This window comes from Oncorhynchus clarkii, chromosome 5, assembly GCF_045791955.1.
Source record: "Oncorhynchus clarkii lewisi isolate Uvic-CL-2024 chromosome 5, UVic_Ocla_1.0, whole genome shotgun sequence".
NCBI lineage: Eukaryota > Metazoa > Chordata > Actinopteri > Salmoniformes > Salmonidae > Oncorhynchus > Oncorhynchus clarkii.
In genome coordinates this window covers 43,385,290-43,407,270 of record NC_092151.1, presented here as the reverse complement: position 1 = coordinate 43,407,270, position 21,981 = coordinate 43,385,290, and the positions used below count along the sequence as shown (strand labels likewise).

At 45.2% G+C, this 21,981-nt stretch overlaps 1 protein-coding gene across 1 annotated transcript in view; it reads left to right on the top strand.

Annotated features, from left to right (window-relative positions):
- LOC139410049 (contactin-associated protein-like 4) overlaps positions 1–21,981 on the top strand; it is a 199,643-nt gene that overhangs the window by 69,377 nt on the left and 108,285 nt on the right. The gene's annotated exons all lie outside the window — the stretch shown is intronic.

Here is a 21,981-nt window from a genome sequence, read left to right as displayed (position 1 = left end):
CTCAAACCAGAATAGAAAGAGGAGTGGGATGCCCCGGTGCACAACTGAGCAAGAGAACATTAGAGTATCTAGTTTGAGAAAAAGATGCCTCACAAGTCCTCAACTGACAGCTTCATTAAATAGTACCCACAAAACACCAGTCTCAATGTCAACAGTGAAGAGGTGACTCCGGGATGCTGGCCTTCTAGGCGGAGTTCCTCTACCCAGTGTTTGTGTTCTTTTTCCCATCTTAATCACTTTTTTGGCCAGTCTGAGATATGGCTTTTTCTTTGCATCTCTGCCTAGAAAGTTGTCCTTGATTATCTTTTTGGCCTTTCTGTGACATTGGTGCTGTAGGTGTACTGGAGGCCAGGTAGTTTGCCCCCGATGATGCAGACCGCACCACCCTCTGGAGAGCCTTGCGGTTGTGGCTGGTGCAGTTGCCGTACCAGGCGGCGATATAGCCCGACAGGATGCTTTCAATTGTGAATCTGTAAAAGTTTGTGAGGGTTTGGGTGACAAGCCAAATTTATTCAGCCTCCTGAGGTTCTCCACACTGTCTGTGTGGGTGGACCATTTAAGGTTTTCTGTGATGTGTACACTGAGAAACTTAAAACTTTCCACCTTCTCCACTGCTGTCCTGTTGTGGATAGGGGGGTGCTCCCTCTGCTGTTTCCTGAAGTCCACAATCATCTCCTTTGTGTTGTTGACATTGAGTGAAAGGTTGTTTTCCTGACACCACACTCCGAGTGCCCTCACCTCCTCTCTGTAGGCTGTCTCGTCGTTGTTTGTAATCAAGCCTACTACTGTTGTGTTGTCTGCAAACTTGATGATTGAGTTGGAGGCTTGCATGGCCATGCAGTCACCCTTGTGGGCCCCCAGTGTTGAATATCAGTGAAGTGGGGCGGCCCGTCAGGAAGTCCAGGACCCAATTGCACTGGGTGGGGTCGAGACCCAGGGCCTCAAGCTTAATGATGAGTTTGGAGGGTACTATGGTGTTGAATGCTAAGCTAAAGTCAAGGAACAGCGTTCTTAATAGGTATTCCTCTTGTCCAGATGGGATAGGGCAGTGTGCAGAGTGATGGCGATTGCATCGTCTTTGGGGGGGGTAAGCAAATTGAAGTGGGTCTAGGGTGAAATGTAAGTTGGAGGTGATATGATCCTTGGCTAGTGTCTCAAAGCACTTCATGATGACAGAAGTGATTGCTATATGGCGATAGTCATTTAGTTGTTACCTTTTCCTTCTTGGGTACAGGAACAATCGTGGCCATCTTGAAGCATATGGGAACAGCAGACTGGTATAGGGAGAGATTAAATATGGCCATAAACATACCAGCCAGCTGGTCTGCGCTTGCTTTGAGGACACGGCTAGGGATGCCGTCTGGGCAGCGGCCTTGCAAGGGTTAACACGTTTAAATATCTGCCACGGAGAAGGAGAGCCTACAGACCTTGGTAGCCAGCCGCGTCTGTGGCACTGCATTATCCTCAAAATTGGCAAAGAAGGTGTTTAGTTTGTTTGGACGCAAGACGTCGGTGTCCGTGATGTGGCTGGTTTTCCTTTTTGTAGTCCGTGATTCTCTGTAGAACATGCCACATACGTTTCATGTCTGAGCCATTGAATTGCTACTCCACTTGGTTTCTAAACTGACCTTTCACTTGTTTGATTGCCTTGCAGAGGGAATAACTACACTGTTTGTATTCAGCCATATTCCCAATCACCTTTCCATGTTTAAATGCGATGGTTTGCTCTTTCAGTTTTGCGTGAAGTCCGCCATCTATCCACGGTTTCTGGTTAGGGTATGTTTTAATAGACAACATTTCCAATACAGTTCCTTAAAAACTCACTCACCAAATCAGCGTATACTTCAATATTATTCTCTGAGGCTTCCCGGAACATGTCCCAGTCCGTTTGATCAAAACAATCTTGAAGCGTGGATTCCGATTGGTCAGACCAGTGTTGAATTGTCCTTAGCGTCCAGTTTGAGTTTCTGCCTATAGGAAGGGAGAAGCAAAGTGAAGTCATGGTTAGATTTTCCAAAAGGAGGGCGGGAGAAGGCCTTGTGTGCATCGCGGAAGTTAGAGTAGCAGTGATCCAGTGTTTTACCAGCACGAGTGCTAAAGACAATATGCTGACAGAATTTAGGTAGCCTTGTTTTCCTATTTGCTTTGTTAAAATCCCCAACTACAATAAATGCAGCCTCAGGATATATGGTTTCCAGTTTGCATAAGTCCAGTGACGTTCCTTGAGGGCATGGTATCGGCTTGAGGGGGGATATACACGGCTGTGACAATAACCGAGGAGAATTCCCTTGGGAGATAATATGGTCGGCATTTGATTGTGAGGAATTCTATGTCAGGTGAACAAAAGGACTTGAGTTCCTGTATGTTGTTACAATTACACCATTAGACGTTAATCATGAAACATACACCCCCCATCCTTCTTCCCGAGAGATGATTATTCCTGTTGGCGTGTCGCACAAAGAATCCAGGTGGCTGTACCGACTCCGACAGAATATTCCGAGAGAGCCATGTTTCCGTGAAACAGAGTATGTTACAATCCATGATGTCTCTTTGGAATGCAACCATTGTCCTAATTTCGTCTACCTTGTTATCTAGAGACTGGACAGTAACGAGTAATATACTCGGAAGAGGTGGGTGGTGTTCGGCGCATCTCAAGTCTGACTAGAAGACCGCTGCATCTACTTCTTCTTTGGCGGCGTTGTTTTGGGTCAGCTTCTGGAATCAGTTCAAATGTCCTAGGTGGTTCGGACAAAGGATCTTCTTCGGGAAAGTCGAATTCCTGGTTGGAGTGCTGGTAAGTTGACGTCACGATGATATCCAATAGTTCTTCCCGGCTGAATGCAATAACACTTAATATTTTCTGGGCTAACAATGTAAGAAATAATACATTAAAAAAAACAAAATACTGCAAAGTTAGAAGTGAGGCAGGCTAGAAGTGAGGCAGCGCTCTTTGTTGGTGCCATCTTTTTGGTTGGATAGGTTTCTCAATTTCTTTCTCAGGTTTTTGCATTCTTCATCAAACCATTTGTCATCGTTGTTGATTTGCTTAGGTTGTCTGCTTGAAATTATGGGATTTGATAGGGAATCTGAGAGGTCAAATATGCTGTTTAGGTTTTCTACTGCCAAGTTTACAACTTCACTATTACTGTTAAAACTTTTGTCCAGGAAATTGTCTATTTGTTGCCTATTTGTTTTTTGGTAGATTTCCACACTATTTTCCTTCCATCTATAGCATTTCTTAATATTATTCAGTTCATTTGGCTTTGATACCTCATGATTGAGGATAGCTCTGTTCAAGTAGAGTGTGATTTGCTGTGATCTGCGGACTGACTGAATGCTTTAAGAGACGCTGAGTTGAGGTCACGGATAAAGTAGTCTACAGTACTACTGCCAAGAGATGAGCTATATGTGTACCTACCATAGGAGTCCCCTCGAAGCATACCATTGACTATGCACATACCCAGTGTCCGACAGAGCTGCAGGAGTTGTGAACCGTTTTTGTTGGTTGTGTTGTCGTAGTTGTGTCTATGGGGGCATGTGGGGGGGGAATCAAAATCAAATCAAATTGTATTTGTCACATGCGCCGAATACAACAGCTTACTTACAAGCCCTTAACCAACGATGCAGTTTTAAGAAAATACTAACAAAAAAGAGTAAGAGATAACAATAACAAATTATTAAAGAGCAGCAGTAAATAACAATAGCGGGGATATATACAGGGGTTACCAGTATAGAGTCAATGTGCGAGGGCACCGGTGTTGAGGAAATTGAGGTAATATGTACTTGTAGGTAGAGTTTTTATGCATAGCTAATATTTGAGAGTAGCAGCAGCATTCCAGAAGGGGGGAGGGGGAAATACAAATAGTCTGGGTAGCCATTTCATTAGCTGTTCAGGATACTTATGGCTTTGGGGGTAGAAGCTATTTAGGAGCCTCTTGGACCTAGACTTGGCGCTCCGGTACTGCTTGCCGTGCGGATGCAGTCTATGACTAGGATGGCTGCAGTCTGACAGTTTTTAGGGCTTTCCTCTGACACCGCCTGGTATAGAGATCCTGGATGGCAGGAAGCTTGGTCCCAGGGATGTACTGGGCCGTATGCTCTACCCTCTGTAGTGCCTTGCGGTTGGAAGCCGAGCAGTTGCCATACCAAGCAGTGACGCAACCCGTAAGGATGCTCTTGATGGTGCAGCTGTAAAATCTTTTGAGAATCTGAGGACCCATGCCAAATCTTTTCAGTCTATTGAGGGGGAATAGGTTTTGTCATGCCCTCTTTACGACTGTCTTGGTGTGCTTGGACTATGTTAGTTTGTTGGTGATGTGAACACCAAGGAACTTGAAGCTCTCAACCTGCTCCACTACAGCCCTGCCGATGAGAATGGGGGCGTGCTCGGTCCTGCTTTTCCTGTAGTCCACAATCATCTCCTTTGTCTTGATGACGCTGAGGGAGATGTTGTTGTCCGTGCACCACTCGATCAGGTCTCTGACCTCCTCCCTATAGACTGTCTCATCATTGTGGGTGATCAGGCCTACCACTGTTGTCATCAGCAAACTAAATGTGTTTGGAGTCGTGCCTGGCCGTGCAGTTATGAGTGAACAGGGAGTGCAGGAGGGTACTGAGCACGCACCCCTGAGGGGTGGTGTTGATGTGAGTCATGACCAGCCTTTCAAAGCATTGTGTTGAGGTTCAGCGTGGGTGATGTGTTGTTACCTACCCTTACCACCTGCAGGCGGCCTGTCAGGAATCCAGGATCCATTTGCAGAGGGAGGTGTTTAGTCCCAGGGTCCTTAGCTTAGTGATGAGCTTTTGGGGCATTGTGGTGATGAAAGCTGACCTGTAGTCAATGAATAGCATTCTCACATAGGCGTTCCTTTTGTCCAGGTGTGAAAGGGCAGTGTGGAGTTCATCATCTGTGGATCTGTTGGTGTGGTATGCAAATTGGAGTGGGTCTAGAGTTTCTGGGATAATGGTGTTGATGTGAGTCATGACCAGCCTTTCAAAGCATTTCATGGCTACAGACGTGACCTTAGTGTTCTTGGGAACAGGGACTATGGTGGTCTGCTTGAAACATGTTTATATTACAGACTCAGACAGGGAGAGGTTGAAAATGTCAGTGAAGACACTTGCCAGTTGGTCAGCGAATGCTCGGCGTACACTGCGGCTTGTGAATGTTGACCTGTTTAAAGGTCTTACTCACATCTGCTGCAGAGAGCGTGATCACACAGTCGATGCTCTCATGTATGTTTCAGTGTTACTTGCCTCAAAGCGAGCATAGAAGTCATTTAGCTCGTCTGGTAAGCTTCTGTCACTGGGCAGCTCTCGGCTGTGTAGTCTGTAATAGTTTGCAGGCCCTGACACATCCGATGAGTTTCGGAGCCGGTGTAGTACATTTTGATCTTAGTCCTGTATTGATGCTTTGCCTGTTTGATGGTTCGTCGGACGGCATAGCGGTATTTCTTATAAGCTTCCGGGTTAGAATCCCGCTCCTTGAAAGCTGTATCTCTACCCTTTAGCTCAGTGCTAATGTTGCCTGTAATCCATGGCTTCTGGTTGGGTTATGTATGTACAGTGACTGTGGGGATGACGTCCTCGATGCACTTATTGATAAAACAAGTGACTGGTGTGGTGTACTCCTCAATGCCATCGGAAGAATCCCGGGAACATATTCCAGTCTGTGCTAGAAAAACAGTCCCGTAGTTTAGCATTTGCTTCATCTGACCACTTTTTTATAGACTGGTCACTGGTGCTTCCTGCTTTAATTTTTGCTTGTAAGCAGGAATCAGGAGGATAGAATTATGGTCAGATTTGCCAAATGGAGGGAGAGGGAGAGCTCTCTGTGTGCGGAGTAATGGTGGTCAAGAATTGTTTTCCCTCTGGATGCACATTTAACATGCTGTTTCCCTGCAATAAACTCCCCGGCCACTAGGAGCGACGCCTCTGGATGAGTGTTTTCCTGTTTGCTTATGGCGGTATACATCTCATTGACTGTGGTTTTAGTGCCAGCATCAGTCTGTGGTGGTATGTAGACAGCTACGAAAAATACATATGAAAACTCTCTAGGTAGATAGTGTGGTCTACAGATTATCATGAGATACTCTACCTCAGGCGAACAAAACCTCAAGACTTCCTTAGATATCATGCACCAGCTGTTGTTTACATAAATGCATAGGCCCCCGCCCCGTGTCATACCAGAGGCTGCTGTTCTGTCCTACCGATAGAGTGTATAACCCGCCATGTATGTTCTTAATGTCGTCGATCAACCATGACACAGTGAAACATAAGATATTACCGTTTTTAATGCCCCATTGGTAGGATAAACGTGCTTTCAGTTCGTCCCATTTATTTCCAGCGATTGAACGTTAGCTAGCAGGACGGACTGCAAGGACAAATTTGCCACTCGTCGCCTGATCCTCACAAGGCACCCCGATCTCTTTCAGTGAAATCTCGGTTTCCTTCTCCAGTGAATAACAGGGATCTGGCATGGTTGGGTGTCTGTATTAGATCCCTCCTGTCCGACTCACTGAAGAAGAACTCTTCGTCCAGTTTGAGGTGAGCAATCGTAGTTCTGTTGTCCAGAAGCTCTTTTCGGTCATAAGAGATGGTAACAGCAACATTATGTACAAAACAAGTTATGAACAACGCAAGAAAAAAATAATAATTGCATGGTTGGTTAAGAGCCCCCTCCTGTACTCCCAGTTCAACCACGACTGCGTGGCCATGCAAGCCTCCAACTCAATCATCAAGTTTGCAGACAACACAACAGTAGTAGGCTTGATTACCAATAATGACGAGACAGCATACAGGGAGGAGGTGAGGGCTCTCGGAGTGTGGTGTCAGGAAAATAACCTCTCACTCAACATCAATAAAACAAAGGAGATGATCGTGGACTTCAGGAAACAGCAGAGGGAGCACTCCCCTATCCACATCGACGGGACAGCAGTAGAGAAGGTGGAAAGTTTTAAGTTCCTTGGCTCGTAATCATCCAGAAGGCGAGGTCAGTACAGGTGTATCAAAGCTGGGACCGAGAGACTGAAAAACAGCTTCTATCTAAAGGCCATCAGACTGTTAACAGCCATCACTAGCACAGAGAGGCTGCTGCCTATATACAGACTTGAAATCATTGGTCACTTTAATAAATGGAACACTAGTCACTTTAATAACAACACTTTAACAATGTTTACATATCTTGCATTACTCATCTCATATGTATATACTGTATTCTATACTATATATTGCATCTTAGCCTATACAACTCTGACATTGCTCATCCATATATTTACATATTATTTTTCCATTCCTTTACTTAGATGTGTGTGTATTAGGTTTTTGTTGTGGAATTGTTAAATATATTACTTGATAGATATTGCTGCACTGTCAGAATTATAAGCATAAATATTTCGCTACACTCGCAATAACATCTGCTAACCATGTGTATGTGACCAATAAATTTGATTTGATATAGGTAGCATACATGAGGAAATTGTTCTCTGTTGAGATAATTTCCTTATTCATTTCTAGCCTGATGTAAAATGTTCCTCTTTTGATTAATTTAATACAGTGGGTTATGTCTGCTCTATTCCAAATTAGCATACCCTCTGAGTCTCCTCTGTTTAACACCGGGTAGTTTGGTGGATGGGACTTCCAGCTCTCTGTAACTTAGAGGGCAACCAGTGGGTCTGTCTCCTTTAAACCATGTTTCTTGTAAGATAACAATGTCTGTATTTCAAATTTCTTTGAGGAAGTCTGTGTTCCTGCTCTTTAGGCCAAAGGAAGATGACCTTGTATATTCCAGGACGAGATTGAAACACAAAGCTTTTACTTAGTGTCTGGTATTGTTTTTGTGTGGTTTAGGCCTGGACCATCATAGTAGGTGTAAGCAGATTGTGTTGAGCATCTTAGGTCACCGGATGGGGCTTGGGCGGGAGTAATAGTGGGGGTTGGGCCTGTTGCTCTGCTTACGGCCTGGGCATATGTTCTGCTGTCATATTGAGGTCCTTGTTGCAGGGGCGGGGTCATGGGGTGGGCAGAAGGGGCATTGGTCTGATATGGGGACTTATATAGGGTGTGGCTAGGGTTTGCTTGGGGTGGTCGTAGCTGGTTTTGGATGTGGCTGGTGATGCTGTGGTCTGGGTGTAGGTCCTCTTGGCGTGGGTTCTCTCGGTGCAGGTCCTTCAGGAGGGGGTCTGGCAGGTCTGGGGGGTGTCTCGCTGGTCTGAGCGGGGTGTCCGTTGCTCTGTTGCTCCAGTGTGTGGTGCTGGGGCTAGGGTTGAGGGTGACTTCCTTCAGGGTCCTGGCAAAAGTTGGGATTGCTGCTTTGTAGAGGTGGACTTGGTCGTAAAGGCTGTTCAAGTCAAGGGTGGAGTGTTGGGCCAGGTAAGATTAGGTTTTGAGGTGCTTGCGTTCACTCGCCTTATGGTGGCAAGGTGAAAGTATTTTTGTGGTAGCAGGGTGGAGATAACCACTAGTGCATTGGGGAAAGTGGAAGAAACCTTTTCAATCACTCCCTTGAGTGCTTTTGCCTCAATTTCCTGCTGGGCCCTCAAGTCATTTGTGCCCATGTGAATTATGATGTGGCTGGGGGACCCTAGTCTGTCCTCTGATAACAGCTCCAGGCCATGTCTAATGTTTGGGCACCAGAGTTTAGCCACTTTGTGTTTGGGAAAAATAGTATCCTCTTGAATATATTTGCCTTTTGAATCCATGAGGAACACAATCTCTGGCTTTTGTGTGTCCTCAGTGGATTTATTATTATTTATTTTATTTTTTTATTGAACCTTTATTTAACTAGACAAGTCAGTTAAGAACAAACCTTAACCCAGGTGATGCTGTGCCAATTGTGCGCCGCCCTATGGGACTCCCAATCACATCCGGTTGTGATACAGCCTGGAATCGATCCAGGGTCTGTAGTGAAATCTCTAGCACTGAGAGGCAGTGCCTTAGACCGCTGCGCCATTCGGGGGGGGGGGGGGGGGGGGGACTATGCTCTCTGTCATACCTCAGCTTTCTGATCTTGTCCTTCAGTGCCATGTGTGCCTCTTCAAGTTCTCTCACCTCAGTCTGTAGAGCATCCATCTCTCTCAGACAGTCATCCATCTCCACCTTCTGTCCTCCTGGTCTTGTTAGGGGGTGTTGTTGTGCTGGTCTGTTTTGTGGGCTTGTCCTGTTTGTATTGTGTGGGCTAGCTCTCTGAACTCCACCATGTCTCTCTCCAGCTCTGTGAATTTATCTCCTCACTGATGGAGGAGCAGTGCAGTTATGGGACCAGGGTGTGTTCAGTGCTGGGAGGATGACAATCCTCGTCTGCAGGACAGTTTGAAGAGGTGTGATCAGACTCACTCAGGATGGGGGAGTCATCACAGAGAGAGAGCTTTTCCTGCTGTGCTCTCTCTTTAATCCCATAAAAGTTCTGCTGGAACTGCATGAGGATGCCCTGCACCATTAGTGTACCAGACTTGTACACATGTCTGGATTGTCCTTGAAGAGCTTTTTTTTGCAGGGATATTTTTAATTTCCATGAGGTACTGCATTGTAATGACCTCTGGACATGGATAAGCCATTGGGGCTTCATAGGCCTCTACATTTGGGCAGGGGGGGGAGGGGGCTAAGAAACTCTCCTGCCATTGTGGGGCTCAAGAGTTTACACAACGGACTTCACACTTCAGTGCTAATTGAAATTGCTGCTGGGTCTGTTCTGTCCTAGCAGCTTGGTAGCTTAGTATACATATTTACTTAGCTTTATGTAACAAAATGACCTACTCTTTGGTTTCAGAAGTAGCTTCAGACTGAATATTACTCACTCAGTTTTGTGTTGGATGGTATTTCCAGGTTCCGCTGTGTTTCTTCTGCAGTTTTTGGTTTGTTAGAAGTTTTTTCTTGATAGTCCTTGGTAGTAATAATCCATTTAGCACATTTAAAAAAAAATCAAGGTTTTAGTAATGGAATTTTAATATGGATTAAAGGTTTTAATGTTGAGGTTAGTATCCTGTATAAATCCTTCTAAAAAAGGAAAGTTTATCTACATTTATCCAACTCTAATTCTATCTTCTTTGCAGAAGAACTCAGGAGCTCTCTTCCTCTCTCTCAATTCAATTTTCTTTATCGTTATTGTCTTTACCGGAGAAAAATACCAAAGAATGCACTCTCTTCCACACGCTTGGAAACACTACAGCCAAAATGGGAGACATTTAGAAAAACTACAATTTCTGGCTAATTTTTCCAAAAACTAGCCTGAAACTCTTTCTAAAGACTGTTGACATCTAGTGGAAGCCATAGGAACTGAAATCTGGGAGGACTTGGCCTTATAATAAAAGTGGTAGCCATTGAAAATTGTGGAAGGCTGAATTTTCTTTGGGGGGGGGGGGGGGGGTGGTTTGTCCTCGGGGTTTCGCTTGCCATATCAGTTCTGTTATACCCACATACATCATTTTAACAGTTTTAGAAATGTTTGAGTGTTTTCTATAGTTTACTTTGGGCACGCGTTTCATCCGGATGTCAAAATACTGCCCCCTAGCCCAAGAGAGGTTAAACCCTTTACTATGAAGATCTGTGAAGTTATTTGGATTTTTACTAATTATCTTTGAAAGACAGGGTCCTTGAAAAGGGATGTTTCTTTTATTGCTGAGATTATAATTGTTCATGCGATGTTTTAGTATAAATCCAATTTGGCTTTTACTCAAGACATTGTGCTTATTAACCTCTCTGGGATATGTGGAACGCTAGCGTCCCACCTGGCCAAAAGCCAATGAAAATGCAGAGCGCCAAAATTAAATAAATTACTATAAAAATCAAACTTTCATGAAATCACACATGTAAGATACCAAATTAAAGCTACACGTATTGTGAATCCAGATTTCAAAAGGCTTTTCGGCGAAAGCAAACTATGCTATTATCTGAGGGTAGCACCTCCATAAACAAAGAGAGAACATATTTCAACCCTGCAGGCGTGACACAAAACGCAGCAATAAAAATATAATTCATGCCTTACCTTTGACGAGCTTCTTCTGTTGGCACTCCAATATGTCCCATAAACATCACAAATGGTCCTTTTGTTCGATTAATTCCGTCGATATATATCCAAAATGTCCATTTATTTGGCGCGTTTGATCCAGAAAAACACCGGTTCCAACTTGCGCAACGTGACTACAAAATATCTCAAAAGGTACCTGTAAACTTTGCCAAAACATTTCAAATTACTTTTGTAATACATTATTATAACATTACAGAAAACCTTGCCCAGGTTACTGTTCACACAAATGCCTCTGTAATTGTTAGGTTCAAATTTGTCTCCGTTCTTAAAGATTGGGTTTATGAGTCCTTGATTCCAGATGTCAGGGAAATAACCTACACTCAGGATCAAATTAAACCGTTTTAAAATAGCCAATTGACATTTTGCGCTAATGAATTTGAGCATCTCATTTAGGATGCCATCAGGTCCGCATGCTTTTTACATTTGAGGGACTGAAGTTTCTTATAGAGCTCCTGGTCAGTAATTGGGGAGTCCAATGGATTTTGATAGGCCTTTATAGCTTTCCATTCAACTTCTAATGAATTTTTGTGTCACTTTGAACTGTGTTGTAGAGTGTTTTAAAATGGGTTGTCCATATGTCACTATTTTGTATCTCTAGTTCCTCTTGTTTTGATTTTTAGATTATTTTCAAATTTTGCCAGAAGTTGTTTGTTTATGGACTCCTCCGCTGCTTGTTGTTGTACTGTGCTTTTTTGGTTATGAGTGTAAATTTCTAGAGTTTTAAAGTCTCACAGTAATGAAGGCGTACTTCACCATTATTTGGGTCTCTGTACTTTTGGTTTGATAGTGTCCTAAGTTCTTTCCTAATAGTTATACAATCTGCTTCAAACCAGTTGTCCTCTGTGGTCTTTTTTGTTATCAATTTCAGTTGTGCTTCTTTTGCCGTTTGCCTGAATATATAGTTGATGTTTTCTACTGCTAACCTTCTTTACTGTGAGTGGATGTGGTATCCAGAAAGTTATCTAAGAGAGAGTTATCTCCTCTGAGTAATATGGGGATTCTGAGTGGGGATACAGTGCCTTGCGAAAGTATTCGGGGCCCCCTTGAACTTTGCGACCTTTTGCCACATTTCAGGCTTCAAACATAAAGATATAAAACTGTATTTTTTTGTGAAGAATCAACAACAAGTGGGACACAATCATGAAGTGGAACGACATTTATTGGATATTTCAAACTTTTTTAACAAATAAAAAACTGAAAAATTGGGCGTGCAAAATTATTCAGCCCCCTTAAGTTAATACTTTGTAGCGCCACCTTTTGCTGCGATTACAGCTGTAAGTCGCTTGGGGTATGTCTCTATCAGTTTTGCACATCGAGAGACTGAAATTTTTTCCCATTCCTCCTTGCAAAACAGCTCGCGCTCAGTGAGGTTGGATGGAGAGCATTTGTGAACAGCAGTTTTCAGTTCTTTCCACAGATTCTCAATTGGATTCAGGTCTGGACTTTGACTTGGCCATTCTAACACCTGGATATGTTTATTTTTGAACCATTCCATTGTAGATTTTGCTTTATGTTTTGGATCATTGTCTTGTTGGAAGACAAATCTCCGTCCCAGTCTCAGGTCTTTTGCAGACTCCATCAGGTTTTCTTCCAGAATTGTCCTGTATTTGGCTCCATCCATCTTCCCATCAATTTTAACCATCTTCCCTGTCCCTGCTGAAGAAAATCAGGCCCAAACCATGATGCTGCCACCACCATGTTTGACAGTGGGGATGGTGTGTTCAGGGTGATGTGCTGTGTTGCTTTTACGCCAAACATAACGTTTTGCATTGTTGCCAAAAAGTTCAATTTTGATTTCATCTGACCAGAGCACCTTCTTCCACATGTTTGGTGTGTCTCCCAGGTGGCTTGTGGCAAACTTTAAACAACACTTTTTATGGATATCTTTAAGAAATGGCTTTCTTCTTGCCACTCTTCCATAAAGGCCAGATTTGTGCAATATACTGATAGACTGATTGTTGTCCTATGGACAGAGTCTCCCACCTCAGCTGTAGATCTCTGCAGTTCATCCAGAGTGATCATGGGCCTCTTGGCTGCATCTCTGATCAGTCTTCTCCTTGTATGAGCTGAAAGTTTAGAGGGACGGCCAGGTCTTGGTAGATTTGCAGTGGTCTGATACTCCTTCCATTTCAATATTATCGCTTGCACAGTGCTCCTTGGGATGTTTAAAGCTTGGGAAATCTTTTTGTATCCAAATCCGGCTTTAAACTTCTTCACAACAGTATCTCGGACCTGCCTGGTGTGTTCCTTGTTCTTCATGATGCTCTCTGCGCTTTTAACGGACCTCTGAGACTATCACAGTGCAGGTGCATTTATACGGAGACTTGATTACACACAGGTGGATTGTATTTATCATCATTAGTCATTTAGGTCAACATTGGATCATTCAGAGATCCTCACTGAACTTCTGGAGAGAGTTTGCTGCACTGAAAGTAAAGGGGCTGAATAATTTTGTTAAAAAAGTTTGAAATATCCAATAAATGTCGTTCCACTTCATGATTGTGTCCCACTTGTTGTTGATTCTTCACAAAAAAAATACAGTTTTATATCTTTATGTTTGAAGCCTGAAATGTGGCAAAAGGTCGCAAAGTTCAAGGGGGCCGAATACTTTCGCAAGGCACTTTATATATTGCGCAAAGGAACACATTTTTTTTCTGTCAGTACAAATTATTTTTTCAGTTTGATCCAGTTGTGATATTTACCAATTTTGAGGGGATCAATTCGATTTTGTAGTCGAATTTGTACCAAATGATCAATCCTCCAGAGTCTCTGCCTCTATTGACAGAGCTGTGTTTCTATGACGACTCAATTACCTTGTATCCTGTGGGACAGTAAGTGACAACGTCTGCTTTACACCATGTCTCCTGCAGGACGATGACGTCAACATCTTAAAAATATTTTTGGAACTCCAATGCTAAACTCTTCAGTCCAAAGGTTGATGAGTTTAGGCCCTGAATGTTCCACATGTTAACTGATAGCGATTTCATGTTGCAAGAAGAAAGAATAGCACAGTCAGAAGTTGTTAAGAATGTGATGAACAGGATAACAGCAAACAGTTGCTGTATATATATACACCGTGTATATATATATACTCATTGAACAAGTAAACTTTTAGTTCAACAGGTGTGTGTGTGTGTGCGTTTAGTGCAGATGTACTGTTTAATCTCACTCAATCCTACAGGGTTCTCTTGTCCTCTGAGGACCTCCGCATAGCTGCGCTGGTCCTGCTGTTGTGCCCGGTGGAGTGGAGGGGGGCCAGGTCTGGGCAGGGGGGCTTCCTGTCTGGTCTGGTAGAGGTGGTGGTCTGGTGCAGGTTAGTAGGCTGGGCCCGGTCCAGTCTGGCTAAGCCGATGGAAGTGGTGATGCTCTGGTGGAGGGTAGGACCTGTGGGGTGTGCTGGGTCTGGTGGGGCGTTGAAGGGGCCTGGGGCTCCTTGGTGGTGCAGTGGTCTGGTAGGGTTCTCTGGGGGGTCCTCTGTCCAGTGCGGCATGGGGTGTTTGTCTACCAAGTGTCACACCCTTTAGAGACTTGGCAAACATTCTTACTGTCTGCTTCCTCAGGTAGGAGTGGTCGTGCAGATGCTCTGTAGTGATTGTTGGGTGAGCAATGTGCATATTCGGGAGTAGTCCACACCCTCTGACGTCAGCGTTAAGTTTCTGAATGGTATGGGAATTAAAGTCTTTGCGGGGTGGCAGAGTGGAGATGGTGATGTGGGAGTTGGGGAACCACTCAAAGGCCCTCTCTGCTACTCTGTTGACCAGGCTGCCTACTCTCTCCTGCTCCTCTCGCAGGTTGTGGGGGCCGGTGTGAATAATAATGTGGCCTGGTGTGCCAAAGTCAGGCTGGGACCGGATGTGGAGTGCATCCTGTGTTTTTGGGCACCATATTTTGGACACCTTATGGTGCGGGAAGAGTTTGGCCACCTCAGTGGGTTTTACCAGAGTAGTGGGTTTACGGTGTGGGGCTTGGAAACAGGGTCTGTGTACGTGGTGGGGGGGGGGGGGGGGGTGTCAGGGGGCCCAGGAAGCTTCTCTCTGTAGTTGGTGTCCCCGCTTCCTTGTTGACTGGGGGTGTGAGTAAAGGGTGGTTGGTATGGGAAGGGGTTGTGGATGAGAGTGGGTCAGTGGAGGTGTTAGGGGTGGTGAAGGGCTGCAGCTTCTCTCTGGGTGTCACGGCCATCAAAAGAAGTGGACCAAAGTACAGCGTAGTGAGCGTACAGTTTATTCTATTTTAAAATGTCGCCAACAAAACAACTAACGAAAGAAACAACCGTGAAGCTTACAGGGCTAAGTGCCACAAACAAAGATAACTACCCACCCTGAAAGGAGGGAAAAAGGGCTACCTAAGTATGATTCCCAATCAGAGACAATGATAGACAGTTGTCCCTGATTGTGAACCATACCCGGTTCACCATACCCAAAACCATACCCAAAACATAGAAATAAAGAAACCTAGAAAACAAAAAATAGAATGCCCACCCCACATCACACCCTGACCTAACCAAATAGAGAAATAAAACGGCTCTCTAAGATCAGGGCGTGACACTGGGAGGCTCTAGAGTATGTTCTCTATGCTCTAACTCAAATCAAATCAAATTGATTTAAATAGCCCTTCGTACATCAGCTGATATCTCAAAGTGCTGTACAGAAACCCAGCCTAAAACCCCAAACAGCAAGCAATGCAGGTGTAGAAGCACGGTGGCTGGGAAAAACTCCCTAGAAAGGCCAAAACCTAGGAAGAAACCTAGAGAGGAACCAGGCTATGAGGGGTGGCCAGTCCTCTTCTGGCTGTGCCGGGTGGAGATTATAACAGAGCATGGCCAAGATGTTCAAATGTTCATAAATGACCAGCATGGTCAAATAATAATAATCACAGTAGTTGTCGAGGGTGCAGCAAGTCAGCACCTCAGGAGTAAATGTCAGTTGGCTTTTCATAGCCGATCATTAAGAGTATCTCTACCGCTCCTGCTGTCTCTAGAGAGTTGAAAACAGCAGGTCTGGGACAGGTAGCACGTCCGGTGAACAGGTCAGGATTCCATAGCCGCAGACAGAACAGTTGAAACTGGAGCAGCAGCACGGCCAGGTGGACTGGGGACAGCAAGGAGTCATCATGCCAGGTAGTCCTGAGGCATGGTCCTAGGGCTCAGGTCCTCCAATTGAAAGAGAGAAAGAGAGAATTAGAGAGAGCATACTTAAATTCACACAGGACACCGGATAAGACAGGAGAAGTACTCCAGATGTAACAAACTGACCCTAGCCCCCCGACACATAAACTACTGCAGCATAAATACTGGAGGCTGAGACAGGAGGGGTCAGGAGACACTGTGACCTCCTTTGCCATCTCCTCCTTTACCTGCACTAGTTCTCTCCTCATGGTGGCCTTTACCTCCTCAAGCGCTGTGGTAAGGCTCTGTCTCAGCTCCTGGACAGAGTTCTTCAGGTGGGTCCTGCACTGATTGATCTGGCCCTGAAGAAGCTCTGTGTCTGGGCTGGAGGTGGTGTAGCTCGGGGGCTGCTCCTTCAGCAGGCTGATGGTGGTGTGATCTTGGCTCTGGTGGTCGTAGGCAGGCAGGGGGGAGGATAGACCTGTTGTGTGGGTCTGGGCTCCTGCTGTTGGAGAGTTCGTGGGTCTTTTTTGGTTTTCGCTCTTCTTTAGTGTGGAGAAGTCCTGCACAAAATAGCTAAGTGCAGCCTCACTGCCCTGGACCATGACAGTTCCGTTCTGGTACATGTTTACCGTCAGAAACCTGTTTTCCTTATCCTTCTTGCTGTCCTCAAAAATGTGGATTTGTCTTCTCTTGCAGATGCCTTTCTTTGTCTTGCAGCTGAAATGCCTGGTTACCGCTGTATGCCAGGCAGTAGGGTGGTCTGTGTAAAATAACAGGTTTGGAACAGTCCTGTTGCATGAGCAGTCCGCAAACAGTTTCCGGGTTCTCCCTCAGAATTCTGTGTTTAAAATGGATTCTTTCCTTCTCTGATTTGATTTCTGCTGGAAATTATTTAAAAAAATAGGGGGAAAGTCGCTCAGTCACTGCTGCTGCTGGTGCTGCTAGCGCTGCCTCATTGGCCATGTTGATATGGTTACCACCAGCAAACAGTTGGAGCTAAAGTAAGCTAGCTGACACATTTATATTTGGCTAGCTAGCGCGATTAAGATTGGTTTTTTAACTCACTCTCGTGTCAATCTTTTCCTCCTGTTATGATCTTCAGTTGTACAATTTGATTGCCTATGCATTTTTTGCAATTTAGTCTTGTTAATCTCACTCTTAACAACCAGAATGTTATAACAGGTCAGGAGCTGTTCTCCTGCATGACTTCTCTCATTCTCTCTCTGTCTCTCTCTCTACTGAAAACATCAAACTATTACATATTTGAGATTCTTCAAAGTAGCCACCCTTTGCCTTGATGATAGCTTTGCATACTCTTGGCATTCTCTCAACCAGCTTCATGAGGTAGTGATCTGGAATGCATTGTTAAAAGTTAATTTCTTCTTAATGCGTTTGAGCAAATCAGTTGTGTTTTGACATGTTATGAGTGGTTACAGCAGAAAGCCCTATCTGGTAAAATACAACATCCATGTTATGACAAGCTCAAATAAGCATAGAGAAACAACAGTCCATCATTACTTTAAGACATGAAGGTCAGTCAATCCAGAACATTTTAAGAACTTTGAAAGTTTCTTCAAGTGCAGTCGCAAAAACCATTGAGCGCTATGATGAAACTGGTTCACATGAGGATCGCCACAGGAAAGGAAGATCCGGAGTTACCTCTGCTACAGAGGATAAGATCCTTAGAGTTACCAGCCTCATAAATTGCAGCCCAAATCAATGCTTCACAGAGTTCAAGTAGCAGACACATCTCAACACGAGCAATGGACATTAGATCAGTGGAAATCTGTTCTTCGTCTGATGAGTCCAAATGTGAGATTTTTGGTAGATGCAGAGTAGGTGAACGGATGATCTCCACATGTGTGGTTCCCACCGTGAAGTATGGACAAGGAGGTTTGATGGTGTGGGGGTGCTTTGCTGTTTAAGGGCTATTTGACCAGGGAGAGTGATGGATGCTGCATCAGTTGACATGACCTCCACAATCACCCGATCTCAACCCAATTTAGATGGTTTGGAATGAGTTGAACCGCGGAGTGAAGGAAATGTAGCCAACAAGTGCTCAGCATATATGGGAACTCCTTCAAGACTGTTGGAAGAGTATTCCTCATGAAGCTGGTTGAGAGAATGCCATATATATATATATATATATATATATATATATATATATATATACACACACACAAACACACACACACACACACACACACACACACACACACACACACATACACACACACATACATACATACATACATACATACATATACACACTACCATTCAAAAGTTTGAGGTCACTTAGAAATGTCTTTGTTTTTGTGGGTACTATTTAAAGAAGCTGCCAGTTGAGGACTTGTGAGACATCTGTTTCTCAAACTAGACACTAATGTACTTGTCCTCTTTCTCAGTTGTGCACCGGGGCACCCCACTCCTCTTTCTATTCTGGTTAGAGCCAGTTTGCGCTGTTCTGTGAAGGGAGTAGTACACAGCATTGTATGAGATCTTCAGTTTCTTGGAAATTTCTCGCATGGAATAGCCTTCATTTCTCAGAACAAGAATAGACTGACGGGTTTCAGAAGAAAGTTATTTGTTGAGCCTGTAATCGAACCCACAAATGATGATGCTCCAGATACTCAACTAGTCTAAATAAGGCCAACTTTATTGCTTCTTTAATCAGGACAACAGTTTTCAGCTGTGCTAACATAATTGCAAAATTATTTTCTAACACAACGTTCCATTGGAACACAGGAGTGATGGTTGCTGATAATGGGCCTCTCTACGCCTATATAACTATTCCATCAAAAATCTGCAGTTTCCAGCTACAATAGGCATTTACAACATTAACAATGTCTACACTGTATTTCTGATCAATTTGATGCTATGGACAAAAAAAACACTTTTCTTTCACAAACAAGGACATTTCTTAGTGATCTCAAACTTTTGAACGGTAGAGTACATCTGATTAAACATTGAATTTGTCCTTAATCGTATTAGTCCATAGAATAACAGATTCAAACATGAAAAAATTGTCAAAGATGAAATTACAAGGAAGTATGTTTTGATAATAAAAAAATTGAAAAGTAATTTATCGAGGAATTATCCGTATACCTCTTGATGTGGAAACGCCCTACTCATCATCGGATCGTTTGCGGTGGTCGGGTGAGGCGGACAGGGCTTTTGTTCACCTGAGGGCTCTGTTTACCTCGGCTCCCGTGCTGGCCCATCCAGGTCCCTATTTGGCGTTCATAGTGGAGGTGGACGCGTCCGAGGCTAGGATAGGAGCCGTGCTCTCTCAGGGCTCCGGTACGCCACCGAAGCGCCGCCTCTGTGCCTTCTTCTCGAAGAAGCTCAGCCCGGCGGAGCGAAACTATTACGTGGGGGATCGGGAGCTGTTGGCTGTTGTCAAGGCTTTGAAGGCATGGAGACATTGGCTGGAGGGGGCTAAACACCCTTTCCTCATCTGGACTGACCACCGCAATCTGGAGTACATCAGGGCAGCGAGGAGACTGAACCCTCGCCAGGCAAGGTGGGCCATGTTTTTCACCCGTTTTGTTTTTTCCCTTTCCTACAGACCAGGTTCCCAAAACGTGAAGGCAAAATGATTTTCTAAAATGATTTTCTACACAACGTTCCACTGTCCCAACTGTATGACACAGAGGAGCGGCCCATGGATCCCACTCCCATACTCCCGGCCTCCTGCCTGATGGTGGCGGTAGTGTGGCAGCTGGACATTGAGCAGGCGTTACCTGCAGAGCCCGATCCCCTCCAGTATCCTGCTGGTCGTCTGTACGTTCCATCTACTGTCCGTGACCGGTTGATCTATTGGGCCCACACGTCAACCTCCTCTGGTCATCCTGCGATCGGTCGGACGGTGCACTGTTTGGTTGGGAAGCACTGGTGGCCTACCTTGGCCAAGGACGTGGGTTTATGTTTCCTCCTGCTCTGTGTGCGCCCAGTGTAAGGCTCCTAGGCACCTGCCCAGAGGGAAACTACCTTGGTCGCACCTGTCAGTCGATTCCCCCCCCACAGGGAAACACCACGATCCTGGTCGTTGTGGATCGGTTCTCTAAGTCCTGCTGTCTCCTCCCTCTGATTAATGGGCAGGTGGGAGAGTGAACCAGGATGTGGGCAAGTTTCTGCGGTCGTATTGCCAGGATCGGCTGGGGGAGTGGGCAGCGTTCGTGCCCTGGGCCGAGATGGCTCAGAACTCGCTCCGCCACTCATCCACTAACCTCTCCCCCTTCCAGTGCGTACTGGGATACCAGCCGGTTCTGGTGCCGTGGCATCAGAGTCAGACCGAGGCTCCTGCAGTGGACGTCTGGTTCAGGTGCATGGAGGAGACATGGGACGCCGCCCATGTTCACCTCCAGCTGGCCGTACTGCGCCAGAAAACCAGCGCAGACCGTCACCACAGTGACCCGAAACCTGCCCCTCCACCTGCCCTGCCGAAAGCTGGGTCCGCGGTTTGTGGGGCCATTTAAAGTACTGAGGAGAGAGAACAAGGTTTGTTATAGGTTACAGCTACCCCTGATTACCATATTAACCCCTCGTTCCATGTGTCTCTCCTCAGGCCGGTGGTGGTTGGCTCGCTCCAGCAGTCTGAGGTGCGGGAGGTTCCTCCGCCCCCTCGATGGGGCCCCGGCGTACTCCGTTCGCTCTATACTGGAGGCATCGGGCATCGGGCGAGGGGCCTTCAGTACCTCGTGGGGTGGGAGGGGTACGGTCCTTAGGAGAGGTTCTGGGTTCCAGTGGAGGACGTGTTGGACCCTTCAATGATGCGGGAGTTCCACCGTCTCCGTCTGGATCGCCCTGCGCCTCGCCCTCCGGGTCGTCCCCAAGGCCGGCGTCGGTGCGCTGCTGGAACCGCGTGTCAAGGGGGTTACTGTCACGACTTCCGCCGGAGTCGGGTCCTCTCCTTGTTCGGGCGGCCCTCGGCGGTCGGCCTTCTAGCCATCATCGATCCACTTTTCATTTTCCATGTGTTTTGTCTTGCTTTTCCTCACACCTGGTTTCAATTCCCTCAATTACTTGTATATTTAACCCTCTGTTCCCCCCCATGTCTTTGTGTGGGATTGTTTATTATAGTGCTTGTGCACGTACCCCGTGAGCTCACGACGGGTTATTTTTGTGCCTATTTATCTTCTTGTTCTGGATGCCGTTGGTTTTGCATAATAAATCTCTGGTTATCACCCAGTTCTGCTCTCCTGCGCCTGACTTCTCTGTCGCCAATTACGCACCCGCTGCAGTCATATTAGTGTGTAGCCCAAACCGCTCTTATGCTACAGACATTTTTTGTGAGAAGACCGATTTTCTGTATGTGTTCTTGTCTGACAAACACCACTGTAGCTCAGCCACCTTCTATCACAGATATGGAAGACCAACATTGGCGTATGCGTTGGATTTAGACGCAGCCTATACAAAAACAGATATCTCTAGCTTAAACAGAGGGATTTCATTTGATGTTACTACGCCTCAAACGGAGAAATTATTTTTTATACAAAAATATATATAATAATAAATATGCCCAGCTCATGAGGCCCATTGATGATGTGAGGCCTCTTTTGCCTCATGGTATATCCCCCACTGTACATTACCAACAATATAAATAAGATCAAATATAAGATAAATGATCAAATGTGTCAGTACCCTCATATTAAAGTGTTCTTAATCGCAGGTCTTCAATCATTGAAGTGGTTTGATGTGTGAGGGACAAAGGCTACCCCGCTTCATTAGAAGCAGTTAAGTATGGAGAAATTAGCTTCTTATCTGAATCTCACTCAACCAGCACACACTGGAGTCTATAATGTATAGCTAATAGCTAATGAAAATACTGAACACTCTGAATGACCACCAC